Consider the following 16837-nt stretch of genomic DNA (forward strand, 5'->3'; position numbering starts at 1 on the left):
TCAGGCTTCTCTTACATCCCTCGGACAAAATCAGAGAGAATCAAAGCTCATCTACTCTTTTATGTTGGCTTCAGAAACCATTTTGGTATGTTTTGTTGAAATTGAGACAGAAAATGAAAATATACAGCTGCATGCATGAATCTGAGCTTTCGCGGTGCAGTCAATTGCATGCTAGTCAAAGGGCAGACCTCTCAGCACCTTAAAAACACCTGGATATTCCTCTGGGCTAGTTCTTTGCAAATAATATGGCCATTAGGTCATTTAATATCCTCTGGATAAATTGCTTTGGACCCTCGAGACACAACTGCTGTCCACACATCAGAAACCAATCAAAGGTCTGTCCTAGTTATGGCAAAGACTCTGTCAGGCTTGAAGCCGCAACATGTCTCCAGGGAAATAGAGAGAGGCAAGATAATCAAAGACAATCCACCACTTCCTGTTCTTTATCAGCCCAAAGAATCTAAATGGGCTGTGATTAGGGCCTCGCTTTAACTAAATTTATCATAAGCAAGATTAAACTTTGAATGGCAGTGAAAGTTGACCCACTGAGTGGTCGGGTGAATGACAGCAGTATCGTTGCTAGAGCCACCACCAGCACCAGCCTGGGTTTGGCATGTCACACAACTGTGACCCCAGTCGCAGTCACAACCCACACACACAGTGTGGCTGTAGCACTGGTTGAAACACTAACCCTGCTGTTTCCATTGCACTCTTCAAACAGACAACTGGCCCCTGCAGCATGTGGTGAAAAGCGCTTTCTCGTGCATGAATAAACAAGTGCACACAAAGACAAAAATACAAGCTAAAGTGAGAAAATCGAAGTCGTTTACATGAAATTTTTTTTTTTTTAAAAAACAACAACTTATCAATGAGAATTCGCCCAGTTAGCACCCGATTCTTTGCTCGAATCTGCACAGTGTCTACTTGAGCTCTGTTGACCTGCAGGCGTCGAGGCAGACCTTTGCATGCTGCAACTGAAATTAGGTTAGGAGAAGTCATTTGTCTTTGGTGGAGGGAGCACGAGGAAAAAAAGAGAGGCTAAAGAGGCCAGATTGAGCAGGAAGGCTGCAAAGGGGAAGGAGTTCATGCAGACTAACATCTGTGATATTTCTTCACTTCATACTCCTTCTCCCATCCCCCCCTCTTTGCGTGTGCCAAATGTTAAGGTGGGGCTTACAAAAGCAGCAAAGTGTGAGTGTAGTATTTTTGGTGAGTGTTGTGAATAGCGCTGATGGCCACATGTAATCATAAATTCTTAAGAGTTTGAAAAAATAAATCAATAAATCAAACGTTTTTATATTCCTACTATTAAAGTCAAAGAAACTATATAAATGTTGTTATTTGCAATCCCTAGTTACATGCAACTTATGCATCTCCATCGTGGTTTCTTGCTGCTTTGCGAATGAGAATGATGTTACAGCTCATTGCTACACTATTTTGCAAATTCAGCAGAAGGTTAGGCGAGCTTATTGATTATATGCATTTACCTTTTCACCAACAGCGAGCTCTGAAAAGCCTCTGCTCGATTTCCAACAGAAAACACTAAACATGCAAATATACTTGATATTTCTAGGTGATTGCCTTGTAGTTTAGCTGATTCTGTGGTATTAAGCTACTTGCAAGGAGGTAAGACATCTGGATATTTCAGAAACTGTGAATTTGGGTGACCTTGAATAATATTGTAGATGTTGGTGCACTAACTCATCTGTAAGAAATAATAAAAAAAACACTTTCTAAAGATGAATCAGATGATTAACCAAACACGCTGTATATTTCTTTATTGGTTTCATGTCTGTTACGCTTCATTGTTTAGACCTGCAAGCCTGAAACAGAACATAAACATATAAAACTCAGATTTAAAAGAATTTATGTAGAAGTACAGAATAAAAATACAAATATGAATAAAAATAATTCCCTGTACTGTTAATTTCTCTTTTCCACAAGTTTCCATTATTTTTTCTTCTTCACCTCTGTGCTTTGACCTCTGTAAATGTATTTATAATTGTAGTGTCTTTACCTTACAATATAAAACACCTTGAGGCGACTGTTGTTGTAATTTGGCGGTGTATAAATAAAACTGAATTGAATTGTAAACCAGTTCTACTGTTATTATTATTCTTATATTACTTTCAGTAAACTCTATGAAAAAAGTATGATGTAATGATATTTTAAAGCGTCACCACAGATTGTACAGTCATTCCCACTCCTGCTCTCTTAAGTACAAGCTAATTATGAAAATTGCCCTAGAACACAACTGTTGCTAGTAAGTAAGAGGTGTACGAATATCTGTGATAACTGCCAATGTTTTGTCACCATGCCATTGCTGAGTTGTTTATAAATGGAGTCTAACAGGCTAACTAGCGCAGAGTGCTAACAGCTCATCCCTCTGTCCACGGTGGGGGAAAACCTCACTTTACTCCACTATGTTGGCTCATTATCTCAGCCTCCTCTCTGGGAAAAGCAGAACCGCAAAATGCCTCAGCTTGCTTGAACAGATACTTGCAGCGTGTTGTGGGCTTGCCCCACTTTGTCTTAGATACATTACATACTCGCACACAGGTATACACAAAACCTCTGTGCCCTATCGCTTGTTAATAGGGCTTTTCTTTAGGTGGATGTAACAAGGAGCCATGCAATGCCTGGGATTTTTAATAAACACAAATAGTTGCTGTAGGAGACTATAATGGGGCAGTTTGTCTTACTTTTTTAAAACAAACATATATTATGTTTAAGTTTAATAGTAGATTTAAAATGCATATGATTTTCAACTCATTATACAATGTGCACATGCTAATATGCAAGCCCCAGTAAATGTTATTAAGCCATGTTAAGACACTTATTCACATCTGTTACGCGCTTATAGGACTACATGAGTGTAGCTAATAGCAACATGTTCATGGTTAGATTATTCATGAGCAATTATAACAGTGACTGTTAAAAGCAATGATAAAAGTCTTGATTTTTTTTTTTAAAAAAAGAATTGCTTATAAAAAGTTGTTGAAAATGACTGAAGCAGTTTAACATCTTCATAACATTTGGCAAATTTGTAAGTTTAAGGAGCTTTATTCTTAGACCGTAACAATTAACTGATGATCACGCTCGTCTTAGATTAATTCTTTAGTTAATTGATTAATTAAGTAGTCATTTCAGCATTGCTAATTTGGGGCTTAAGACAATGAGTGAGCATCGCACCCTTACCCACACTGAGTGGGGGGAGGACACTATTCAGGAAGAAAATGCTTGGCCGCTGCTGCCACCTTGTTCTCGTGACTGGAAACATTATTTGTCTGCTGGCTCAGATGTTGCCTCCCGTCTCTAGGATGAGACCCCCCCCCCTCCTTTTTCCCTCCCTGTGAGCTCTTGTACCCCTCCCCCCTTCACAGTTTAGGACCCACCCTACAGGGGGGTTGAATTTAATAAAGGCTCCCTCAGCCACATGCTAAAAAGGTATGCAAATGTGCAGGTCCTTCTGTTTTCTGCTGTGTGTGTGTGTGTGTCCCACCACCACCCCCCCAAAAACCAACTGACTGCTCTTCTCTCGGAGCCAAAGCCAAACACAGAGGGAGGGAGAAAGACAGCGTGTGAGAGAGAGAGCAAGAGAGACAGAGAGAGAGTTTGGGTGTTTGTTTTTCAGAGGGATGGATGATTTTGTTAGGACTGCTCCTGGGTATTTGATCTGAAAAGCTATTATGATCATTGCGATTAGAATTAATTACATTACGAGCTACAGGAATTGTGAAAGAGGTACTTGATGTGCCTCCTTGTAGAGAGAGGAATCATAAACGCGCACACATCTAATAATTCCTCGAGAGCGGCAAGATGAAATTAATAGCGCAACAAAATTGGCAACCTCAAGGCCATTGCTAATAAATAAAATAATAAAAATTAAACACCCTTGCATATGTGTGCTGTAAAAAAGAAAAACAAACAAAAAAATAATAATACAATATTGACTTCTCCAGTCTTCTGAAGCAGCTCCTCCTCCCACATATCAGTGATCCCTATCTAATACAAAGGCCCCAGCCTTTACGTCGCTACCATGATGACCCGTGTTCATGAGGAGGTGAGAGCTGATCATTTTGTTCCGATGTAGTGAGCCGTGACAGGCAGCAGTGCGGGAAGGAGGTTAGGGGGTGGGGGTGCAGAGGGGAAAAGGGAGGAGAGGAAGGCCATAGAGGGACCCACCAGAAGCAGCACAGAGTAAGGCCAGACTGAGGGGACCAGCCTTTCCTGCTGCTTCCTTCCCGTGCTCTTGGCCAGCTGAGCAATCAGGTCACCTCTCTTTCCCGTGTCGCTTCTGGTCAATTGTTCTCCTCTTTCTCCTCTTTCTCTCTCCCTCCTCTCCTCCAAGTGCTACAGCCTGCAGCTGTTGCAGCTGATGTCATTTTTTGATAGGATTTTGTCTGTGCCTGCTTGTTGGTTGCTGCCTCTCTGCCTAAACAAATGCAAACACGGTGAGGGCTCATTTAAAAAGGCACATTCTGCGAACGTGAGGATCTTTCATGTGGGACACGTGGAGGGGAGGAGGAGGAGGAGCAATCGCAATGCTGCTCTCATGCAAACCCGGGATAACATGCAAATATAGATTTGTTCTTTCGAGTTCTTCCTGGTATTATCATGAAAAGATGCTCGCTTAACTATGCAACAACACAGTAAAACATTTTGTCATGCGGCCTTTCCATTCATACAAGCAACGTTTTTTTTTATTCTCGATCCATAAGCACCAATGCGCTACTCACTTCCTACAACCACTGTTAAGCTCAGTTAACTTCAGTTGAAGTTAAATTTGCAAAACAATATCAAGGCTTAATCCTGGGGGTGCTTGAGGAAAATCCATGGCAGAAACTAATACAGCACTTGCTTTAAGCTATGAGGGGAGATATATAGAGGGAGTTGTGATGATGCTAGCTGACAGTTAATTCCCAGCTTTGATGTACTCCAACACGGTCATGTTAAAAAACTCCCCTGTGTAAGTGTGCCGGAGACTTAGCGTCAAAGACAGATCAGATCGTGTTCTGGCTTGTTCAAAGACCAAGAATATTTACATTATTGGCTCAAACGGCATTCGAAGCGACTACATCATCGTCGTCATCAAGGACAGAACGGGGCATGCCGGAAAGTTTGGCACATTCTCATCCCTAAAAAGAAAGATAAACGCAATCTTTCTTCTCTTTTGCTTTAAAAATGAGCAGTCTCACAACACTGAACAGACTCTAGAAACAACAATCTGGTGAAACCGAGAAAGAGATAAATAAAATCTGTGTGCATGTGCAACAATGTGATGCATACTATTTCCTGACCTTGAAATAACTGCCACTTATGAAAAGCTGTTTTGGTATGAGAGACACCGATTATAGCCCATTTCTAGGACAGCACATAATCAGTGTCCAAGTTCCAAATCAATGACCTACTTCCAAGCACACACACACACACACACACACGCATATCCACTGAACATATGCTGTCAGGCAAACTCTTTTTTTAACAGCTTAATGTGGAGAAAGACAGAAATCAAATCGAGCCGACACTTTGTTTTGATCTGAAATTTTAACCGCAAGTAGACTTTTAGACACCCAAATAAGGGCAGCGTGATTTCATAACAAGCAGGCAGAGCAGCCGAGGCCCTCCGCCGAGCTGCTTGTGTTATTTTGACACTGGCTGGCAGCGAGGGGGGCCTGTGGGGTCACGAACGCCAGTGCTTTACTAGTGAGAGTAGACCTGGATAAACTGAAGAAACAGTCGACGCTGGCTTCCACAGCCTCCCGCGCTGTGAGGAAATGTGAGTGGCGGCTTGCTTGGTGAGGTCAGGCTACACAGAGCGCAGCCCCTGCATGCCAGTTCTTAATGCAGGGTGGGCTATTTACAGAACCCCCCCCCCCTCCCACTGCCTCTCCTGATCCCCTCGACTCGCCTCTACAACCCCCTCGAGCAGATTCACCACCACCACACAGCTCCATGTACCATGCATTCATGCATACACATGGCGAAGACTTTTCAGAGGATCGAGCTCTAGTCTTCCAAAACCAGGAAATACTTCTGAGTGTATCTTTTAAATGAGACCTCGTTTGACCTGCGGGTACAAACAGTCAACATGAGACAGAGGAGACTGAGAGGGTAAATGAGCTGTCCATACATACACATGCAGCTGTCATGTACCGCAGCCCCAGACAGACTGCAGGCGGATGACAAAGACAGACAGGTCGCCATGATTTAACAACTAGAGGACGCTAGGTTACACGTGCCTTGGGTTTGTGTTATAAAGCTTCCCTTTTTCGATGGGTTAGTTCTCGCAAATGACAAAAATAGATTTCTTCATTTAGAGAATAGGTGCACATTAACCATCTCTAAACTCCACCCATACATTAAAATAACTTGCCTTCACTGTTCCTCCTGTCCATACTGCCTGTGGAGAGAACCCAGTCTGATTTCAGCATTCTGATTTAGACAAACCATGAGGTTTATTTCCAGAGTTACAGTCACACTGAGATGGTTTTGTTTGAATTTTTTAGGCTTTAATATATGCATCCTGGAGAATTTTGCTTATGCATATCGATGTAAGCTGTTTTCCCTTGGCTATTTTACTTCTACTAAGTCTTCAAGTTCATTGCGGTGGACTGGAGCAAAAATATCATGTTGCATCAAGAAAACAGTTTTATATTGCAGGCAATAGCTGAAGAATATATAGAGAAAAAAAGACACCATAAAGAAAGCTAGACTTTATAAAGATTTTAAAAGAGACTAGCTGGACTTGTATAACTTTTAGACTGTTTGGCTGTATTCTCTAGGCACACGTTGCTGCCATTAATTTTTTTATTGTACTCTTATCATATTATTCCTATATCTACTTATAGGGACAGGCCTGTAGATTATCCACATAAATCTTTTAATACCTTGTGCATGCATTTTAAATCCAACTCCCCGTGATGAACTCAAAAACTGGGCAAGTAAAATCAAGAGCATCTGCATAGCTACTAGTAGCAAGTGCAAAAATACAGGCAAGAAAAACCTGAACCCTTGACCCCCTGTGTGAGGGGATCAGGTGGCTCCGTTATGCTCCGGGGGCTTTTTGCTGGCGATGGTTTGGGTCCACTTGTTCCTTTAGAGAAAAGGGTCACTGCAAATCAATACAAAGTTGTTCTGAGCGATCACCTTTATCCTGCGATGAAACATTTCTATCCTGAGCGATTTCTTCAGCGTAACAATGGCGGCATTGAGGGGGGTCGCTGAATGGTTTGGTGATTATGGAAATTATGTGAATCATATTCTTAGGCCTGGGTAGTCATGGGAGATTTTAGTGCTCTCCACACCATATTCAAAACGCCCATTTAGGGAATACCTTTAGGAAGAATGGCATTTCTTCCCTCTAGTACAGTTCCGGAGATGTGGAAACTAAATGCCAAGGTGCATGAAACTCTTCTGGCAAGCAGCTTCTCACTAAGACATGCTATATGGGGCTTTCCTTTAATTTGTCACCCATCGCGGAAGATGTTTTTTCAGTCATTTTTCATGAAGGGGTGACACACATTAGATGAATTAGGCAAGCTGAGTAAAACTGCACGTATGTGATTTGTACTTTGGCCCACCAAGAAGAGGCCTCGGGGCTGTTAAGATATTTTGACGCAATCCTCCACGGCTGTGTGTGGCGTTCGAGTCTGCCGTTTCTCCTGGGAGCATTGATCCCGCATAATGACTTTTGTGGAAAAAGCTCTTTCCACAATGGACAGCCTTGTCTTGTGCCATACTCGTTATCAGGTTTAGACAACACAGGGATGGAATATGAACATGCCAGCGAGTGAAATAATCCTTTCCTCTTTTTCTTCTGAAAGGTAGATCAGGTTTTGTCACTGAATCACTGCAGAAAGCTATTATGCTGAAATGATATAAAAACAAATCAATTTTTCCTGTTCATGCATGGTTTCACAAAACTATTCCTCAAGCCCGGAGGAACAGGCACAAAATTAGTTTGGCTGAGCATGGCCGTTAATACGGCGAATGGGGGGGAACCATTTGGGAAAAGGGATGGTGAAATACATTTTTTTTTTCCTTTTATCAATGAGAAGGCAAACAGAGTTAACTATTCATCCAGGCTTTATCACTGGAGACTAAATGAATGACTTCCTTTCTCTGTGCTTTGCTGGTCTCCAGAAAGGTTAAATGGGTATATCCTGCTGACCCTCTTCCCCACTTAAACCATAAACTTGACCTTCTTCGGGTTCTTGCTCTGCAGCCGAGCCGACTGGTCGCCTCCTGGAGGAAAAGTTCAAGCTGAAAGTAAAAGACCGAGGATGTTTTTTTCCCAGCATGTCAGGCACAAAGAAAATAAAACAGGTAAAGCTTTAAAAAGTGATTTCATATTAACAATAAACAGCAAACTGGCATACGAGTGGAAAATTCAAGACAAGAGCATTACGACCCACTGTCCTGCCCAGTGCATTGTAGTCAGACAAAGACCTCAAAGCTGTGTTTCTGGTGAAAAAGCAGAACAAATGGGGATTACAATATTTGAGGAAATAGAGTCTTTCAGTTGACCTACATCCCCCAAAGAGACTCCAAATTATAATCCGAGCATACATGTTCAGCTATTGAATTTTTAGATTCTGTATCAACACCATGAAATTGTGTTAGATGGCAACTAAATGGGCAAAAAAGGGAGATTAGTAGCTTGAGATACTGACAGCACTCACATGAATCTAAAGGTTGAAATGAAGGCTGAGGGCTCATGATTTCAATTGATTCTATTCTCTTCTAACTCGACAGCTTTAGATAAGAAAATCAACACATGCAGTTACATTTGACTGTGACGCTAAAAACAAACAAACAGAAGAATCCACGACTAAAAAAGTGCAGGCTGTATTAAATCATTCTTCACAATTTAGCAGCAGCCTCTGCAGTTTTGATTAGAGTATTCACCGAACCCTGCACTTTAACACTCTAAATCAATTAGATGAACGAGTGTGCACGCACACACACACACACACACACGCACATTTCAGCTGTTTAAATCCAATAATGATTTAATGCATGGGCATCCTCTAGCAACGACCAGTCCAATAATCATACACGCACACAAACAACATCCATTAACGGCTTCGGCGATGATAGCGCAATCACTAACAAAACCCCCCAAAACTTTTCAGTTATTTAAATGCGTAAAAAATATAGATTAAAGTGGCCACGCTGAAACTTTCAGGCGCACAATTTTAAGGCTTTTATTTCTTTGTTGATTAATGTCAGAGCATTAAAAAGGAGAAGTGCAAAGTAAAGTTGAACTTCCTTCTGTTTTTCTCGACTATTTTAAGGTTAGAGTAACCACAAGTTGGAAACAGATTCGCAGTTATTCCACCTACGACAACCACATCTCCAATATGTATGAGACTTACAGAGTCGCACAGAGACTTGATTTATTGATTTGTTAATATGCAAATTAACTCCTAATTTGTTCCTCCTTGTTTTCTCATCGCCGTTCTTTGTGGGAACTGACTTTACTTTGCTTCTGCCCTTTGCCTTCTATACAAATACGCACGATCATTATACTGTATTATTGTTGACTGTTTAAATAGCGTGTCTCTGTGTGTGACAGAGAAAAAGAGAGAGAGAGAACACTTGTGTGTATGTATGTTTACGAAGCCTCAGGAAATACCAGGACAGACATGCTGACTCTCCAGCACTTCGGGCCCATGTGACTGGAAACACACAGGCCAGATTGTTTGCATGTTTGCTTGAGGGCCGTGATAAGAACATTGGGTTAGAGAGAAATATCAAAGCAGAACTCGGCATCTGAATCTGGCCTCGCACCAAAAGAAGCGGTCCGGTTTGGCTGCTTATCTCCCGTTAAACTTTTGTTTTTGAGCGATCAGTCACCCTGATAATTTGCGTGATGACTCTTGCGTTCGTGTCCCCGAAGCGATCCAGTGCAGTCAGCCTCCATTGGCTCCCTGTTCTCATTACATTAGCATAATGCAAATGCATTTAGAGTCGGTAACCGTGCTGTTGCTCAGCACTATTTACAGCGTATACACACAAGCGCTGTGAGAGCTGCACTGCTTGACAGTTTCTCTTTGGCTACATGCCTCTGATACATTAATACATTAGTGCATCTGTTTATATAAAGAGAGGTAAGACGAGCGGGAAACGTAGCACCCTTTAACGTAACAAATAGCCATGTGACTTTTTTTGCAGTTAAAATTGAGTTGCGCATGATTAAGATGTTACTGGAGCTAAAAGACAGTTTCCTCTTTTTTCTAGCTGACATCAAAACATTTTTTAAGTCATTTAAGTCCTGCCCTGTCTTGTTAGAGGTCACTGGAAACCCAGCCGTGGATCGTTATGAAACTCAGGGGTTTTGAGTATTTTGAACAAAGTATCTAGCCTCTTACCTTATCTCTTAATTAACTGCATGTCATCATTAGAAGCAAATAAATTAGATTAACATTGAAAGAGGATGTGGAAGATTCATTACATCCTTCGGCCTGTCAAAGTTGGTTGTTGGCACTCAGGGAGCTTTCTGACTGGTCTTTTGTGCACTTCCCGCTTTGATACTCTCACATCAGCAGTAACATCTCACATGGATGCCATTATAATGTCATTAAATGCTGTGTCCAGCAAAAGGTGCAAGCAGCCAGTCTGAATAATTAATTCCTCCTGTTCGAGCTGCGGGGACTCTGATCAGAGCTCAACCTGGTAACACACTCTGTTATGATTGGCTAAAGCAAGGTCAGTGTCTTAAGAGACCTTGCTCTTAATATCCAGCAGCAATTAGTGGCTGCTGTGCGGGTGTTGCACATGTTATTATGTGATAGGGGAAGGAGAGTGACCGCGGGTAGAGATTTAATGTTATGTTTCTGCACGCTGTCACCAGGCAAAATGAAGCACAAATCAAGTGGCTAGCACATAAAAACACTGTTTCTAAAAGGAAGCAGGGTTACAAAAACTCTGGAAAGCTCTGGAAATAAGCAGTGCAACAAATAGTGACAGCTTAAAATGTGAGCATGGCAGTTCTTGGTAGAATACCTAGCATGCCCATCAGCATTTTACACCCTGGAAATGAGGGTGTCCTCTCTCACAGAAATGACGTCTTGACTACCGCTGGTTGGTGCGTTTTGGTGTTATTTTGGCTTATCATGCACCATTCACTATTTCTGTCCAGGTGTGTGAAGAGGCCTCTAAAGGCAGTTAGGTGATACATGAATGCAGGAGCGGAGGGATTTTACTATGGCACAGAGGGAGACTTCTACATCAGCTGGAAAAGGTGTTCTACAGAAAAATGTGGAAAAATCTCTACAAATGTTTGGTTTCCTTTCTTGTATTCAAATTCCAGCAAATCAAAGGGGGATATTTCTTTCGTTCTGAATAGCAACACCTATCTTTTAGGGGAAGACTACAGTGAGTCAAGTAAGCCTCGAATTTGAATAAAACACTTTAGGGTTGTGTTAAAATCACAGCTGCACAAGCAAAATTAACCATAACCTTAGAGTCAGTGGCAGGGTTTGTTGGGAAACCAGACGGGTTGAAGACGTTCAAAGGGTGATGCTGGTGGGATGCTAATGTGGGAACATGTCAGGTGAAAAGAAGCTGCTAATGAGCCGATGACCGCTTCGCAACCCACGAAGGACAAGGGTGTGACTAGGTATCGACTGAGGATCGGAATTGCAGGGAAACTATCCATTCCCACTTGTAGGAAAGATAAAACCGTGCAGAAAAAAAACAAATACAGTCACAGAGAAGACTGCTGTCTCCATCCGAACACAACAGCAACAAAGGAGTCAAACAGAAACTTCCAGTAAAATGACCATGAGACGGACTCCGCGCAACTGAGCGTCGACTCCCTATGAGTCAAGCCATTGTGAGGCGTACAGCGCACAAGTCTAGTTCCCAGTGAATCAGAGCAGTCAGCTGCCATCCACCACCTCAAGGCACAAGGCAGTCTAGCACAGGACTGCAGACATGTGACCAGATGTCTCACACAACCGCTGTTACTGTACTGAAACACTAACAGTGAGCTCTTAGATAGGTCCCGCCAGTGTACTACCATCTAAACATGTTTGAACAGGTTTTCTCAGTTTATGCAGTTTGGATACATACTGTGAAGATATAGCAGGTGTTTGTAAATCTATAGATAACTGTGACTTTTGATTTACAGTCTGCTGTCAAGAGGGCGCAGTGACATCAATACTGTAGCGGGAGTTTGTCTGAGGCCTTGCTGAGGACACCAAAATATCTCTCCACTTCTTCTGCCCCCCTTCCACTGACAGTGATACACGGCATTACAGCTGTCTAAATATTACTTCTTTTTTCCCCTCTTCATCTTGCTCCTCTCTTGCCTTTTCTGTCCCTGTGTGAGCTCGCAGACTTTGACCAGGATGAGTTTAGGAGGGACAAATGTTCAACTGGCGCAACTGTGGATGTCCACATTTGGGGCACCGTTGTCTGTCCGGCGTTCAGCTATAACCAGCCACACACCTGTGGTGTTACTAATCTTGCAGCTAAGAATAATGTTTTTACAAGGCAGTACCAACGTGTCAGTATATCAGCTTTTAATGCAGTTTATATAAGAAGCCACACTAACGCTAATCTCATAAAAGGACAAACAGAGCCATTGAAAGTCCTCTGCTCTTTACTTCATTAGTGGCTCAGCTTGCTCTCCTTATGCAAAGAGTCCCCAGGTGCATGAATGTTTCATGGCCACCCTTGCTGCCTGCTTCCCTCTGCTCAGATTCAGTCTTTCCTCCCTCCTCCCTGAGGAAGCTCAAACTCCACTGTCAATTGCACTCACTTACACTCTGCTATCGTCATCAGCAGCCAGGGGGAGAGGCGGCACATAAGACAGCTGTTTTGCCTTGATGACTCAATCATCCCCTTTAGTGGGATTAGCATCAGTATCATCATCCTTATCATAGCCTTTGATCCCAAAATTACCAAACAAGTCTGAAATTGATGACAATCAGCCTGTCAGACGTAAATTCACAAGTTGTCAAAAAGATCGGACTTCGCTGTATAACACTCAGTCATGCCAGATGCTACATTATACATTTGAAGTATGAAACGTATCAAGTATGAAGCTACTTTAAGGCATTTCACACTTTAATGTGACAAAGTTGTGTTTGTCGTAAATCTATAAATATTAAGATATCAGCTCTAGATCATTACTATTTATGGCCCATCCAACATAAGACTAGTGCCAGCAGAGAACCAGTTGCTAAGTAGTAAACAAGAAATGTGTGTCTAACCACACCTCTGAAGCATTTCATTGGATCACATAAATAACAATTAACTTTTTAGAGGTATTAGTAGATGTATTTTCAACTTCTAAAGAGGCACGCTAGGCGTTTTGCATTCTTTTCAGTTGTTATGCTAAGCTTAGACAGTTGCCTCTAGATCTTTCTATAACACATCCATGAGAGTCTCCTGGATTGAGTCTTTCTCCAGACAAGAGGACACTATTCCTTTAAATCTGTAGCTCATTTTTCTGGCCACTTTTTGCACTTTTATGGATTATGTTTACGTTTAAAGGTTAAAAACTTTTCCTTTTGTACAAACGCAGGTGTTAAGGAGCAACATCATTATTCATTCAGAGCTGTTTGTGGCCACCTGATAAGTGCAAGATCAAAATCGATGTTAGCTCTGTTTTTGGTCTTCACCATCTTCTGTCGGTTTATTTGACTATCCAGACATTTGAAGACATTTGAAGACAGTCTGTTTTTAGGTGAACAGCTCCTTGCAACAGCAAAAGGTCAACTGTGAGAATGAGTGAAAATGAGAGCGTGAATCAGACAACTAAGGTGTCGGTCACACAGTCATTAGGGACTGGGAAAAATGTGTATTTCCTATCTGGTTGGTGGTTACTGGGGGTAGCTCGCAGTCAACAGGTGAAATTATTTGACTATGATGCACCCAAAACCTGCTTGTGATTGTGAGCGGTTGCTAGCAGATTGCTGCAGTTACCCATAGTTCACCTAAAAGACTGACTTGTCTGCAAGCAATCACCATTTAGTCTCCGAGCTATAAAGAAACCAGAACTCGAAATGGAGAATTTTGTCTTTAAAATACAAGATTTTTCTTACAACTGCAACTGACACATTGCTTAAGGTGCAACTTTAATTCTGAAGTACAATCCTTGCCTTTACCAGTTTACATTGCACTCTTCACAGATCTACTACAGTTTGGCGAGCAGTTTTCCAGTGTTATGCAAACAGATCGCAATCTTCCCATGCAAACTACTGGTGACCGCGGCAACCAGCTAGCAACCAAAAACAACTGCAAAGTGGTATTTATTGCAGCGTCGTATACCTCTCTGCAACAAATTTTACGCCAGTGACCGCCTGCAACCTCCAGCAATGACTAATCAACTAGTAACAGAATACACACTTTTCCCTTGCTATCAGCGGGGCACTGAGCAATCTCTAGGCCCACGCAATTAGGGCTTTAGCGGTCGATTTAGCACAGATACCAGTGATTTCCAGATGCACTGATCTCTAGACCTGTGTGACTGGGGCCTATACAGTGCAATGAAACTCTGAACTGCTCTGTAAAGTCGACAAATATATCCGTACCTTATTATCAAATTACTGAGGGGCATCACTACGATCGCACTACAACCTCTATCACGCTATTACTTTGTTTTCCGATGACCGTTTCAAATATTGCATGAATTACGGCCACTTGCTGTAACTTGATGAATTTTAACTACAGCACATAGGTTCAGGGCTCATATTTGTCATCTTGCTGTGAATAGATTTTTAAAACGGGTAATCTGAATGGCAGTCAGATCAGCTGATGTGCTAATTCAAGGCCCTGCAGTGGTGCCAGTATAATCATTTCATTAGCTTTACACAGACACTTTATAAATGGAACAGTTAAGCTGTGTGGAGCTTTAGCTTGTTGGGTCTTGGTCATATTTTACAACAAAAATGTACTAATTTGATGAGGCCCTAGTAAAGCTTTCTAACAAAGAGGAATTCAATAATACAGTAGCGTGAGGCTATAGAAAGGTTAATGTGGTCCTATTTCGAGGCAGACCATTCACAAGCCAGCAACATGTCAATGCCAAGTGTTCTTAAACATATTACAGCATGTCATTAATTAATTTGTTGGCTCGTGAAGCGTGGCTTATTCAGGCTATTCATCATGAGCAGGAAATTGACAAGTTCTCCGTGGATGGCATGTCAAAGGGATATCAGCTTCAATTTTGCAGCAGTGGAAGCAAGCACTACTTCATTTGTTTAATATTATCTGCTTTTCTTTGTTTGAGCAGAGTCGGGTTGATAGCTTATACAAAGACAGATGAGATGTAGAGGACGATTCGGCAGGGTCACAGAGCAGTGGGGAGGTGCGTCTCAAAGCCAAGTGTTGGTTAACAGCTTCCTCCTGATGTACGTTGACTCAAGCAAGCTGTGGAGAACATCTGTCCCGAGTACACAGATACTTTGTACCGCCACAGTCGACCTGTCAATCACACACGGTCAGGCAGTCACTGACATGCTACCAGTGGTTGTGACCACCTCTGAGGATACATGCACGTATAAGCTGACACATCTACATTTGCATGTGTCTCTGAGAAAGGGGATATGAAGCTACATCTATTTTTAGTACAGTACACTGAGCTCTGCCTCTGTTACGCTGGTCTGTTCCTAGGACAGGCAGCTAGGTCATCTGCAGCAACAGAGAGCGCCGGGATGGAGAGATCTGGCCGTACTATCTGACCCCAGCACTCCAGCTCCTACATCAGTGGGAGACACTTACAAGATTCCTGGGCGGCCGTTGGGGGAGGCTATCTGGAAAGAAGAGATGCTTTCTTGACGGATGCTGTGCTCATCCACCTCTTTTTCTCTCCAATGACTAATGGGCTAATAAGTCAGCTGTCACACTGGCATGCTATCTTACAATTTCTCCTGGGAATACCACCCCACCGCAGTCTCAGCCTGAAAAAGGGATTTGTCCAACATTTCCAACCTTCATTTTAACTAAAAAAGAATACAACAAAAAAATTCAAATGAGCATTCAAATTCAAAGTCCAAAAGATAAGATGATAGAGAGATCTTAAGCACACTGCAAGAATGAAACCTCGAGTGCTATCTTGTCGTGCCAAGTTACTCAGCCGGTACCGTACAGGAAAATAATCTATGCACTCATCTGAACAATGCACCTTTGAGTCAACAGTCATCTTGACACAAAGCTTTAAGTGCAAAATCCTTGGATAACTGTTCACCGACAACAAATGTTGTTCAAATAATTCCACAAGGTTTCTCAGCGAGATCAAGTAATGTTTGTTGTAGCCGCTTTCACACAGTCGTGTCATTATAAACCAGTCAAATACGATCCAGCATTCCCCCGACTGCTTTTGGACATTCCAATCCCACTGCTGGTAATAAGCAGAGTAAGATTTTTAGAGAACTGGGATTTTATTCAGAGAAGCTTGCGTTGAAACAGAATTTCATTAAGGGGACCTGTCTCTTGAATTCTGCAGAGAGCAAAATAGTTTTGCACTAAACTCTTGGTACTGATGGTTTAGATAAGTACGGCAAATATTCACTCTCCATGGTTACTGCACTGGAAATATCTTGTCATGTCACATCATGTAAGTTTGCTTCTGTTATCTAGAGGAATAAAATGCAATTACAGACAGCAAAATGGCCCCATAAAGCAAGGTAGTGCACCGTTTACATCGAGCTTAGATTGTTGTAACCAAGCAGACAGTGACGGACAGTTTAAATTGTACTATAACAAGCGCTTATTCACGTTTTCCACTATACTCCTATGTTTTCTTTCTAATTAAGCTTGGTGCTTTTCCCTAAAAGATTATCATCAAAAAAAGATTACACATGATCTTCATTTCTGGGCC

The 16837-nt window shown here is 42.0% G+C and overlaps 1 protein-coding gene across 3 annotated transcripts in view; it reads right to left on the reverse strand.

Annotated features, from left to right (window-relative positions):
* Positions 1 to 16837, reverse strand: part of LOC147323482 (zinc finger MIZ domain-containing protein 1-like) — a 113587-nt gene that overhangs the window by 61865 nt on the left and 34885 nt on the right. The window lies entirely within an intron of this gene.

This window comes from Aulonocara sp. 'chitande type north' Nkhata Bay, linkage group LG8, assembly GCF_057382095.1.
Source record: "Aulonocara sp. 'chitande type north' Nkhata Bay isolate Kocher_YH1m ecotype deep benthic linkage group LG8, A_spYH_male_GT1.1, whole genome shotgun sequence".
In the NCBI taxonomy this organism is placed as follows: Eukaryota; Metazoa; Chordata; class Actinopteri; order Cichliformes; family Cichlidae; genus Aulonocara; species Aulonocara sp. 'chitande type north' Nkhata Bay.